Source organism: Sphaeramia orbicularis, chromosome 19 (assembly GCF_902148855.1).
Source record: "Sphaeramia orbicularis chromosome 19, fSphaOr1.1, whole genome shotgun sequence".
Lineage (NCBI taxonomy): Eukaryota > Metazoa > Chordata > Actinopteri > Kurtiformes > Apogonidae > Sphaeramia > Sphaeramia orbicularis.
The window spans coordinates 49,223,134-49,234,592 of record NC_043975.1 but is presented as its reverse complement, the minus strand read 5'-3'; the positions used below and the strand labels follow the sequence as shown (position 1 = coordinate 49,234,592).

General features: G+C 46.6%; 1 long non-coding RNA gene across 1 annotated transcript; it reads left to right on the top strand.

The window, feature by feature from the left end:
* The first annotated feature begins 7,350 nt into the window (after positions 1-7,350).
* LOC115410454 (uncharacterized) lies at positions 7,351-11,172 on the top strand. Its single transcript, XR_003934096.1, has 3 exons — positions 7,351-7,399; positions 7,506-7,808; positions 11,114-11,172. It is a non-coding gene; the product is annotated as an uncharacterized LOC115410454 (long non-coding RNA).
* The last annotated feature ends 287 nt before the right edge of the window (positions 11,173-11,459 follow it).

Below are 11,459 nucleotides of genomic sequence, written 5' to 3'. Positions count from 1 at the left end.
TTACACGTATGGAGTTGAGTGGTGACTATTTTTTAACCATTTTGGAAATGAAAGGTAGGTTAGAGATGGGGCGGAGGTTACTGACGCTGGTGGGATCTGGACTGGGTTTTCTGAGGGTTAGGGTGGTGGCTGCAGTTTGAATTGTGGAGGAGCAGTTCCAGTGGTCAGAGATGAGTGAGTGATGGTAGATGGAGAGAGGGAAGGCAGGATTTGACCGGATGTGTGTGTGATTGTGTGTGTGTGTGTGGGTGTGGGGGGGGCAAAGTGGAAAATGACTGTGGGAATGTGAGTGGTTCAGGTGGAGAGGAAGGCGATGAGTTTGGACAGAGGTGCAGGTGGATGTTGAGGACTGTCTTATTGGAGAATTGAAGTAGAGATTGACAGATGCTTGATGAGTACAAGTGTGTGTGTGTGTGTGTGTGGGGGGGGGGGGGGGGGGCAGGGAGTCAGGTGGCTGGATAGTTTAAATGAGCAGGGTGAACAGTGTTTTGGTGTTTCCTTCCAAAGAGATGATCTCCTGATGGAGACGTGGCAGAGGGATGGGGAGTTCATTCATTTAAATGAGCTGTGCCCTCCTGGCTGCTCTGCTGTTGGTCAGCCCCGCCCCTGTTGCCGGGGCGGTGGCCTTGCCGTAGTGTACCAGGACAAATACATATGCAGAGGGATGAGCACCGATGACTTTCACTCATCTGAGTCACAAATGATCCAGATTGGCTCGTCCAGTGTGTTTTCCTGTTTCTTAATCTGCCGTCCCCCTGGCCCTGCTGGTGCCTTCTGAAACCATTTGACTGATTTCCTAACATCAATAATAAAACTGGAGAAGGTTTGAATTCTTGGGGATTTCAATCTGCACATTGACAACAATTCATCCAGCCCAGCAATGGAACTTTTAGCCATGACTGACACTTTTAACCTCAAACAACATGTATGTGGCCCCACCCACAGGAAAGGACATACCCTGGACCTGGTTTTCTCATTGGGCTTACATGTCACAAATGTGTGTGTTGAGGATGTCCACTTGAGTGATCATTGTGGTGTGTTTTTTGACTTATGTGTGCCTCTGGAGCCCAAACCTGCACCCAGAAGGGCCAAGAGGAGGATTATTACAGAGTCCACAGCCCAGGATTCTCCGTGCCCTGTTTAACCCTAGTCTTCTTAATGAGTGTCCCGATGTTGATGAGTTTATCCAGTGCTTTGCCACACACTGCAGCTCTATTCTGGACCAGGTGGCTCCCTTGAAAACCAATGTCACTCGTAAGTGGTCTTGTCCCTGGATAAATGAAAACATCTTAAACCTAAGGAGAACTTGTCGCAAAACTGAGCGTCTTTGGAAAATCAACCCAGTTGGAAGTACACAGGTTACATCTTAAAGATCTCATAACCTCATTAAATAAAATGATTAAGGAGGCTAGATCCAGCTACTTCCACAAACTTATAGCCACAAACAAGAAAAACCCCAAAGTAATCTGTGACACAATCCAGTCCATTGTGTCCCCTGCTGTCCCTGCTGCCCCCCCCCCCCCCCCCGTGCTCTGTAAAGCTGACAGCAGTGACTTCCTAAACTTCCTAAACTTCTTCACAGACAAGATCAGGGATATTAAACACAATATCCCACCACCCTCTGGCCGTCTGACCCCAGCTGATCCCCCTCTTCAAACCTGGTCCTCTTTCGACCCTGTGACACTGGAGGACATCTCAGCACTTTTATCCAAAACAAAACCCTCCTCCAATTCTGCAGACCTCCTCCCCCATAAGCTCCTTGTCGGTGTCTTTGACACTATTGGACCATGGGTCACAAAGCTTTTTAACCTGTCGCTCACAACTGGTTTGTTTCCCAGCTCCTTCAAACAGGCCATCATAGAACCTAAACTAAAGAAAACCACACTGGACCCCACAGACTTCAAAAGCTACAGGCCCATTTCAAAGCTCCCCCTATTGGCCAAAATCCTTGAGAAGGCAGTGTCTAAACAACTTACAGCTTTTCTGGAGACACACCAGATCTATGACACTTTTCAGTCTGGGTTTAGACAACGCCACTCAACACAAACCGCACTATTAAAAGTGTCTAGTGACATCCTGATGGCGGCTGACTCCGGGAAATCCACGGTCTTGGTCCTGCTAGATCTCTCCTCGGCCTTTGACACAGTGGACCATCCCATAATGATTGAGAGACTGAGGGACCTGGTAGGGATGTCAGGTCCTGTGCTAGACTGGTTCTCCTCTTACCTGACTGGCAGAAGCTTCACTGTGTCAATAAACAACTTCCAATCTGAGAGACTGAGGGACCTGGTAGGGATGTCAGGTCCTGTGCTAGACTGGTTCTCCTCTTACCTGACTGGCAGAAGCTTCACTGTGTCAATAAACAACTTCCAATCTGACTCAGCGGATCTACTGTGTGGTGTGCCCCAAGGCTCTGTCCTGGGACCAGTCCTATTCTTACTCTATGTCCTCCCACTTGGCCACATTATCCAACAGTATAGTGATGTCTCCTATCATCTATTCACAGATGACATCCAGATGTACTGCTCCTTTAACTCCTCTGAGCCCCACAAACTGAGTTCCTTAATCATCTGCTTGTCAGAGCTGAAGCAGTGGCTAAATGAGAACAGCCTCCAGCTGAACTCCAGCAAAACACAGACCCTCATCATTGCCCCAGACAGTGCAATCCCAGGGATCAAACATCACCTTGGAGACCTGAGTTCCTTGGTAAAGACCAAATTGAGGAATCTGGATGTCATCTTTGACCAGGACATGTCTTTAGAATTCTACTCCAAACACCTGGTGAAAAACTGTTTCTTCCAACTACGCAACATCTCCAAACTCAGGTCTATGGTGCCCATCAATGAGCTTGAGATGATCGTTCATGCTTTTGTGTCTTCTGGCTTAGACTACTGCAACAGCCTGTTTACATGCTTAAACAAGAAGGAGCTGGCCCGTCTACAGTTTGTCCAGAACTCTACTGCAAGGCTTCTGACCCGCACAAACAGGAGAACCCACATCACTCCCATCCTTAAATCTCTCCACTGGCTCCTGTTTTATATAGTTTTCGTTTCAAAATTCTTGTGCTAACTTTCCGGGCTCTACAAGGCCAGGCCCCTGCATACATTGCTTCCCTGATCCAGCCCTACAGCTCGACTCATACCTTGAGGTCTTCAGGACAGCACCTGCTGATGGTTCCACACACCTGTTTTAGCACACGCGGTGACAGGTCTGTTAAAGCTGTGGACCAAGATATGGAATGACCTGCCTCTACACCTACGGTCCATGGACTCTGTAGAGAGCTTTAAAAAACACCTCCAAACCCTCCTGTTCAAAAAGGCTTTTTAGTTCCCACCTGACCCAGGGCCACCACAAACTGATTACACTCTATGTATTCATCATAAAATACTCCATATGTCCCGCCCTCCCCTCCCCCAGTCTCTCTATATCTCTATCGCTCTCTCTTTTCTCCTCCTTTACTCTCTCTCTTTAACCCCAACTGGTCCAGGCAGACGTCCATCCTTCAGAAGTCTGGGTCTGCTCCAGGTTTCTGCTGTTAAAGGGAAGTTTTTCCTTCCACTGTCACCAATCACAAGTGTTTGCTCCTGAAGGATTCTGTTGGGTCTCTGTAAACTGGATCTGATTCTGATTTGAATTGGTAAAGGACTTTGTGACTCTGTCTGTGAAAAGTGCTCTATAAATAAAATTTACTTACTTATTTACTTAGAGCAGAACAGTAGTTGGATTTGGCTTTAGTTACTGAGTCCTTCTGGTGCTGGATGTGTGTTCGGAGCATGTCCATGTGGACAGTCAGAGCAGTGTTTATGTGGTGAGGGATTTGATAAGGCTTTAGGTGTGCGTATCTTATTTCATGAAGTTGAGTAACTTCTGTTAAATCATGTTTGTGTGTCCACAGGACCATGAGCTGTGGAAATGGGATGTGGGAGCAGGAAAGAGGGTGTGCCCACCAAAGCCATGTTCAAAACAAAATCATTAATAACATAACATCATATTTGGCAAAAGAGACAGTTGTGCTTGCAAGGTTTTCACTGTGAAAAAGATCTTTCACTGTTCATTTTCAAAGGGTCATGGAATCCACCTTGTGAAGAAGAAGATTAATCTTCTTCTTCTTCGGTTTTTAGTGGCAGTTGGTGAACCTTGCAAGCACAACTCACGTAAACTCACGTCAGGTACAAGAACGAGCAAAGCCGAACACAGCCGGAATGAGGGAGCCTGTGAGCCTGAGCCCAGGGCAGCCTGAGCCCAGATACGCAAACCCTGGTTTTACAGACAAATCCTGCTGCGCATTTGTGGATCTCTCACGGCAGAAGTGTAGCAAAATTCACGTGTGTAAAGAGAGCCAATCGAGAAGCCGCTTGACTTGTAACCAATGATTTGTCTGTATTTCTGGGTCTTGTAATGAAAATACTTTGACTTTTCAAATCTGATTACACACACACAAGTTGTTTTACACATTTGCAGATTGTTGTACAGACAAACAAATCTCATCGCGCATTTACAGATTCATTTACACATTTGCAAATCCGACTGCGCACAGACAGATTGAGATGCGGACACTCAACTCTCCACACACATTTGCAAATAATATTGCTACAATAATGGCCCCATACTCAACTCCTCCTTGACTACATGTGTGAGTTCTCAGTATTTTGTAGGACTTCGTTTAAACTGATACCGAGTGTATGTAACCTTTCGTAATTGTAATTTTTTGTCTGCATTGTGCAGTTTCTCTGTTGTGTCCCATGGGATGGAAGGAGGCGGAGCAGGTCTCATTTAAGGCGGATTTATTCTGAACATACAGAAATACAGTTTGTAGTAGGTCAGTCACGGCTGGTAGTGCTGCTCAGTCTCTGCTATAAAAGACTTAGCATAATTAGCTTTAGCTTAGCACATTACAAACGTCGCTGAAACGTATAATCCAGAAATATCAACTACAAAAAAATTACTTTAAAGCGATCACTGTGCCATGTTATATATACTGAAATAACTCTTCTCCAATTACAGTTGGAATTTGTGATTGATAACTTTTGTTCATGTGGAGGACCGAGCATATAAACCTACCCTGAGCATCCCTCGTTGGCTGACTAACTTCTGTTTCCACCAGCCAGAAGGAGGAGCCCTGAACCAATGACCACCCAAACACCTGACATGTGGAGGGCAAGTGGAAGCAGAACTCTGTTACATTTATTTAGAAACCAGACAGGATTGATTCAAGTTAAAATTTTGATGGGAAGTTCCACGTCAGACCTAGCTAGGCTGGCTACTGCTCGGAGGTCGTCAGCTGTGAGAAGCAGACCAGAAGGACCTCCCAGTGTTGGAGCTGCCATACTGGAAACTCCTGCGGGACCCACAATGGATGTATCTCTTTCGGGTAGAAGCGCGACGTCCAGGTGGTGGCGCAACACGGGAGGTGGAGGTGTGAGCAGATGAGGGCGGAGCCAGAGGAGCTCGGTGGCTGTGTACTGTCAGACCCGACACAGGACGGTGACATGTCCGCAGGAACAGCCAGGCGATGGCAGACCAGATATGGACCAGGCAGCAGCGACAGGTGGATCAGCGAAGCCAGGTCAAGTGGTCCAGTAGGTAGGCGAGTGTTAGCCCTCTGACAACAAAGTGCAGGAAAAGCAACTGTCACAGTAAACACTGAGCACTTTTTGTCTTTTTGTCCTGTCTGTAAGCGTGATCAAGTACTTGTCTTACATGTTCAACGTATGTATTGTTGTAATACCAAAGCAATCACCTAGACTGCAAAACAAATCTACCTACGGGTACAAATAAAGTAACCTTGACCTTGACCTTGAGAACAGATATGGTCACTTGGTCCCACATACATACAATCACTCAGTAGATATCAGGCATAAAAAGCTTTGAAAACACTATAAAATTGTTGGTGAACAGCGGCAGCAGATCCCACCAGCGTCCACTCCACCGAAAGAAGACCGGCACCTTATTGTCCTGTTTTCATGGCTGTCCTTTGTGTTTTTCCTGCAGGGCTCCTGTCTGAAAACAACAGCACTTCAACAGGTAAGAAATGCACAAAGGAGGGATGTGAACTGGGCTGAAGCTGAATATCCTGGTTCAGGTGGTTTTCATCTGAACAAACTGGAGCCAATGCAGAGGATTCAGGAAGGATGGGTTTACAGAAGCTCCACTGAGCACGCTCAGCTCCTGTTCCTGACATTTGGACAAGTGTGGCTTTAAAGATCCACAAGTGAAGGAAACACTGACAAACAGGAGCAGACTGAGCCATTCAATTCACTGACTGAATGAATGAGGGATGAACTGAGTCCGTTTGGACACAAAATCTGTCAGTGGGGCTGAAAAAACTATATGTGCTCAATAATCCAGTCCATGTGGTCCACATGGGCTGGGCTGGTTCTGGACTGGACTCTGACTGGTCTGTCTTATTTCTACAGAGTCAGTCCACTTCAGGTTGGTGGGAGGAGTCAGTCGTTGTCATGGTGACCTGGAGATGAAACAACAGGATGAAACCTGGAAACCAGTGGAAGGGGATAACTTCTACAGGAAGTTAGGAAACAGAGTTTGTGCAGAACTGGACTGTGGATCTGCAGTTTCACTGAGAACCAGACAGAGCTTTTCAAATACAGATGGTTGGTTAATCAGTTCAGACTGTGATGAATCTGAACTGAGGAACTGTTTTACATCTCATACACGTCTCCAGTCATCCCTGGAGCTGAATTGTTCAGGTAAGAGCATGAACACTGAACCCTAACCCATCAGACTCTGTGGACTCTCAGATCCTGGTCGGTCCAAGACTTCAACTCACATTTAATGTCAACTCACACAAACTGATCAATACAATCAATCAGTAATATCCACGTCCACAAACAAACAGCTGATGAACATCATGTCACACAGAAAAAACAAACACATGAATGTGAGTCCACTACAGTCCAGTAAAATCCACTATATAGTCCAACCCCCAGACCCTGGTCTACTCCAGTGCACTACAGTCCAGTAAAATCCACTATATGGTCCAAGCCCCAGACCCTGGTCTACTCCAATCCACTAGAGTCCCTTAGAGTCCACTTCAGACTCTAGTCTTATTCCAGTCTTCTTCCATCTGTGTCCACAGACTCGGTCAGACTGGTCCATGGGTCCAGTGTGTGTTCAGGCAGACTGGAGGTCCGGTCTAAGCAGTCCAGGTCCTGGTCCTCAGTGTGTGAAGGACACTTGGACCTTCGTGGTGCCCAGGTGGTCTGTAGGGAGCTGGGCTGTGGGGCTCCTGGGCTCCTCCAGGGGGCGCTCTCTGGAGCAGCGGGGGCTCCTGTGGTGCAGACGTTCACCTGTGAAGGCCATGAGTCTGCTCTGCTGGACTGTGGAAGCTCAGGGGCACAGACCTGCTCATCTGGAACAGCTGTGGACCTTACCTGCACAGGTGGGTGGAGCTTTGACTGACACCAGTGGGCGGAGCTTTGACTGACACCAGCTGACATCAGTTCACTCACTTTGAGCTCATTTATCTGTCACTTGTATTTGATCAGATCCTGATGATGTCAGACTGGTGGGAGGATTCAGTCGCTGTAACGGTGAAGTACAGATCAAACATCATGGAGAATGGAGACACATGGGACATGGTACTTATTATGACCGTTGGACCCTGAAGACAGCGGATGTCATATGTCGTCGACTGGACTGTGGATCTGCTGTTTCTGTGACAACATCTCATTCATATGGTCTTAAGTGGGTCATCAGCTCCATCTGTCTTCTATCTACATCTGCACTGACGGACTGTGAGAGAACAGATCCTCACCCCAGTGTCTACACCCTGTTCCTCAACTGTTTAGGTAAGTCTACTGATGATGGTCCTGGTTCTGTCACAGTTCCATGAGTCCATTCAGGTGTGTTTTATCTGAGCTGTGTCAAACCAAACCCAGTCAGACCAGGTCTGACTAACCCTAACCCATTGGACAGTTGGACTGAAACCTCAAACACATGCAGCTGAATTCAGTTCCAGTCCATGAACATGGTCACATGACTCTGAGTCCATTAGTTTGAACTGGACTTTGTGTTGGTCCATGTGCTCTTTTTCCAGCTCTATGTGGGTCTGCTGGACTCTGAGGACACCATTCATTTCATTTATTTCATTTATTTTGTTCATGGTTGTGCATTTCATCAGCAGACATTCAGTAATCATCAGGTGAACAAACTTGTACACATTCATGCTCGAAAAGGAGCAGGATGAAGAAAATCTTCTATTTCCTGTTCCCTTCTAAATAATAATGATAGCCTTAATAGTTAGAGATACACAACTAACTATGAAGTAAGACAAATCAAACCAAATCCATCCAAAGATTACACAAAATGAATACAAAACTGCATATCTAGGAAGTATAAAACAAACAAAACAAAGGTAAATATATACTACAGGTCCAAAGTTTTAGAACAGCCCAGTTTGTTCCAGTTTTGTCTGTAAATTCCATCAGTTCCAGTCCAATGAACAGCTGTAAATGGTACAAAGGTAAGCGGTGAACTGCACGAGGTAAAAAAAAAAAAAGGTAAGGTTAAACAAAACTGAAAAATAATGTACATTTCAGAATTATACAAAAAGGCGAACAAGAAATGGGTTAACAACTGAAAGCACTTCTGCAGCAATGGAGGTTGATCAAGTCTGGAAAGTTGGTGGTTCAATTCCTGCAGGTGTCCCAACGTTTGGGAATTCCTTCAACCCCCTGTGTCTGCAGAACAGGAGTGTGGAACACACTGTGGTACCAGACCCATGGAGCAGTACTGGAACAGGACTGGACTGAAGAAAGGAGTGTGTTACTATAAAAATGGAAAAGAGGAAAAGGAATGAACCAGAGAAGAGAGACAGCGCATCAGAAGAGGGAAAAATGGAGGTGTGTCCTCCAGAGAAATGTCCAAGAAAGTCCAGGTGTCAGGAAGTCCAGTTTCCTTCAGCATCCAAAGGCACTGAAACTGGACTGGAAATGCAGACAGAAGAGGTCTGGAAGAAGCAAAGACACAACAGAAGCAGAAGAAGAGTTTATGAGAGAAAACAGCTGGAGTGAGAGGAGACTGACAGGACAACAGCTGGAAGAAGAGAGAAGAGAGAGGAGGAGGAGGAAGAGAGGAGGTCATAGAGGAGGAGGAGAGGAGACTGACAGGACAACAGCTGAAAGAAGAGAGAAGAGAGAGGAGGAGGAGGAAGAGAGGAGGTCATAGAGGAGGAGGAGAGGAGACTGACAGGACAACAGCTGAAAGAAGAGAGAAGAGAGAGGAGGAGGAAGAGAGGAGGTCATTGAGGAGGAGGAGAGGAGACTGACAGGACAACAGCTGGAAGAAGAGAGAAGAGAGAGGAGGAGGAGGAAGAGAGGAGGTCATAGAGGAGGAGGAGAGGAGACTGACAGGACAACAGCTGAAAGAAGAGAGAAGAGAGAGGAGAAGGAAGAGAGGAGGTCATTGAGGAGGAGGAGAGGAGACTGACAGGACAACAGCTGAAAGAAGAGAGAAGAGAGAGGAGGAGGAGGAAGAGAGGAGGTCATAGAGGAGGAGGAGAGGAGACTGACAGGACAACAGCTGGAAGAAGAGAGAAGAGAGAGGAGGAGGAGGAAGAGAGGAGGTCATAGAGGAGGAGGAGAGGAGACTGACAGGACAACAGCTGAAAGAAGAGAGAAGAGAGAGGAGGAGGAAGAGAGGAGGTCATTGAGGAGGAGGAGAGGAGACTGACAGGACAACAGCTGAAAGAAGAGAGAAGAGAGAGGAGGAGGAAGAGAGGAGGTCATAGAGGAGGAGGAGAGGAGACTGACAGGACAACAGCTGAAAGAAGAGAGAGGAGGAGGAAGAGTTTACACTGAACAGAGTGAACAGATGAGTTTACACTGAACAGAGTGAACAGATGAGTTTACACTGGGAACAGCAGACTGAACAGTTGAAGGTCTGATGGGTCCATTGGTGAGACTTCAGAATGAGAAAAAGAGGCTTGTCTGGGCCATTAAACAGCGCCAGTGGAACTACTGAAGACTGGAAGAAGGACTTATGGACTGATGAATCCACATTTGAACTTTTGGGTTCATCCCACAGGACTTGTGTACACCTTATGTCCAGTAGGTTAAAGGATGGTTCCTCAGTGTGTGACATCAACTGTCAAACATGGAGGAGGAAGTGTGATGCTCTGGGGCTGTTCTGCTGGATCCAGGGTCGGTGACTTGTACACGGTGAAAGGTCCCCTGAACCTAAACGGTTCCCACAGGTTCATTCTGCAGCTATGCCATGCACTGCCCTCTGTTGGTCAGAGGTTCATCCTACTGCAGAGAATGACCAAAACACAAGTCCAAGCTCTGGAGGAAATACCTGAAGAAAAAAGAACCAGGACTACCTGAAGAAAAAAGAACCAGATGGTCCAACTGAAAACATGGAGTGTCCAGCACAGTGTCCAGACTGAAACCCCATGGAGCTGGTTTGGATGAACTGAACAGAAGAGTGAAAGAAAAGACACCTACAAGTGACACACATTTATGGAACTACTACAACAGAGTTGGAAGAACTGTCTGAATAATATTGGATTTCCATTATAGAAAGAATGTATTCAAACTTTTCTATCTGCCAAAGGTGGACACTGATGAGTCCACAGTTTAGAATACATTTGGGTTTCTAAATTGATTCCATGATTTCTTTTTTAACTTCAATTGTTTATTTGTTTTATGCTTTAATTTCAGAGTACACTGAGACATTCAACTGCATCATTTTCAATTAAATTCTGGAAAAATTAGGGTGTTCTAAAACTTTTGACCGGTAGTGTATCCCTGATGAACTGATGCAAACCCATCAGTGACACTAAACCATGTCCTTAAATGCAAATGTTTGACGAGCCACATGTCCAGTGGTCTGAGATGAACCAGTGCACAGGTCACTGATCAAACACACTGCAATATGGTGCATTCACTGACCACTGAGATTCTGTGAGTGAAGTGTCTCGCCCAAGGACACAATGGACAGATTAGGACAGAGCAGTTTTCAAATCACTAACCCTTGGGGTACTGGATGTCCTGCCCTACCTCTGAGCCGTGGCCTCCTGCCCTTGTGTCTTTAAACATGTCTCTTTTGTCTCTTTTGTGTCTTTAAACATGTGTGTGTTGTTGTGGGTCCACAGACTCTGTCAGACTGGTCCATGGTTCCAGTCGGTGTTCAGGCAGACTGGAGGTCCGGTCTAACCAGTCCTGGTCCTCAGTGTGTGAAGAGGATTTGGACCTGAACGGTGCCCAGGTGGTCTGTAGAGAGCTGGACTGTGGGGCTCCTGGGCTCCTCCAGGGGGGGCTCTATGGAGAGGGGGAGGCTCCAGTCTGGACCAGTGAGCTCCAGTGTGAAGGAAATGAGTCTGTGGTCCTGGACTGTAGGAGGTCCAGCTCAGCTGGGAAGACCTGCTCACCTGGAACAGCTGCTGGACTCACCTGTTCAGGTACCAAGGGGGCGTGGCTTTCATATGACAGTGTGTTCCT